Source organism: Otolemur garnettii, unplaced genomic scaffold, assembly GCF_000181295.1.
Source record: "Otolemur garnettii isolate 467f Iridium unplaced genomic scaffold, OtoGar3 scaffold00049, whole genome shotgun sequence".
In the NCBI taxonomy this organism is placed as follows: domain Eukaryota; kingdom Metazoa; phylum Chordata; class Mammalia; order Primates; family Galagidae; genus Otolemur; species Otolemur garnettii.
Genome location: NW_003852444.1, coordinates 10,037,117 through 10,038,861, shown reverse-complemented (window position 1 = coordinate 10,038,861; position 1,745 = coordinate 10,037,117). Strand labels below are relative to the sequence as shown.

The window sequence follows — 1,745 nt, the reverse complement described above, 5'->3', positions numbered from 1 at the left end:
TGAAGAAATGAAGACCCAATGAAACAGTTAAACCTAAGTGTTTTTATAGTAGGTTTGATGAAGAATGGAGAGTCAGGGAGAAATGATAGGATCAAGGCCATGAGTTAACAACGGGGGGTGGGGGTGGGGGGGGGACTTAACAAGGCCTGTTTGTTGAAACTCAGATAAAAAGGGGATCATCAGAGGGACTTTTTCCTGAACCTGCTGTCTCTCAAGTGTTTCAGCTTAACATATTCAATATGCCAACATGCCAGATTTGGAATTAGCATGTCCTGAACCCCATCACCTTTGTAAGTGGTTTGATGTTATTAAATACCCTAAGCCTCCATTTTATCACCTGTGAAATGGGTAATAATGACACTAATGGCTCCTATCCAGCAGAAATATACAGTACCTAGCATTTAATGAATATCATAAGTACATAATGAATAATAATATTATCTTCCCCATTTCTTTGAGGAGCTTTTGGCCCAATATCAAGAAAATCTGTTCTGCTGAAGTAGCATAAAAGTGCAGCCAGCCTGACTGGCTGGTTGTTAGAAAGTCCTCTAAGCTATGGCAGGCAGGGCCCAAGACAGATCCTTGCTGTGTTTGGATGCCTGAAGCCCCCACTGAACTGGATTTCCTGGTGTTCCAAGACTGCCTCAGCCCCCTCCCCAGCACAGGACAGCTGCCCTCGAGTGTCTGGTTCTTAAGCCTGCTGCCATTTTAGCTGTGAGTGAGATTTTGCATCTCATTGCCCGGCGATGTATTATGTGCATTTCATTAACTCTGATGAATGTTTCTGGACCCTTTAGGGACCGAGCTTTCACGGACTTAATGGCCTACGGCTGGGGTTTGAGTTTGCTGTTCCTCTTTCCACCTATGGTGGGGAATGTCAGATCATGGATTTCTAATAAGTTCACAAATTGCTCTATGAAATTGAGGTGAGAAAAATGTCAGATTCTTTTCTTTTAATTTTACTAAATCAAATCTAGCTCTGAATTCCCACATTCTCAGCAGAGGTCCAAGGTCATTAATTCTTTGTGGTGTCCTCATGGGGCAGTGGGAGTGGAGGACATCCATCCCTCTGCTGAAGCAGGTCAGGAAAACGGGGTGAAGACAGTGTGTCATCGGCACATGCTGAGCCCTTTGCGCTCTGCTCCTGTGACACAGCCAGGGCTCTGGATGCACGCTGTCCTGAGGTCCTGCAGCTCCACGTGCAGGGACCCTCTCCAGTGACCCCAGGGACATCCAGCCTCCATGAAGTCCCCACCTTCTTCATACCCGAGCTCTGGCTATCAGTGAGCTCTATGAATGCAGTGGAGCTTCCATGGATACTTCAGCCCCTGCTTCCCTTCTCAGCTTTGAGGGGACCAACACTCCAGCTTCCTCCTCTTTCCTCCAAAAGAGCTAGTATCTTCATCCTTTCTGCCTCTGGGAGATCCAAGCTCCCTTCCTTTGGCTTAGTCTCTTAGACCTTTCAAAACAATAGCCTGGGAGGGAGTTTTCCAAGTGAAGGTAAGTTCTCCCCCTCCCCTCCATTCCTTTTTCTTCTGCCCTGAAACAGGAATTTTGAGCAGTCACTGCTCAAGAGCAGTCACCAGGTCACTTTTCTATAATGTGGCAGGGAGAGTGGATATTTCTTTTACTCTAATTTGGGGTGGCATCAGTTAATTTCTCTATAGCTCACCTGTTGTAGATCCTTAGACCTGGGTAGAACTCTAGAGAGCTTTTGTCGGCTCGGCGCCTATAGCTCAACCGGC

At 46.6% G+C, this 1,745-nt stretch overlaps 1 protein-coding gene across 1 annotated transcript in view; it reads left to right on the top strand.

The window, feature by feature from the left end:
* EXOC4 (exocyst complex component 4) overlaps nt 1-1,745 on the top strand; it is an 812,900-nt gene that overhangs the window by 810,719 nt on the left and 436 nt on the right. The window lies entirely within an intron of this gene.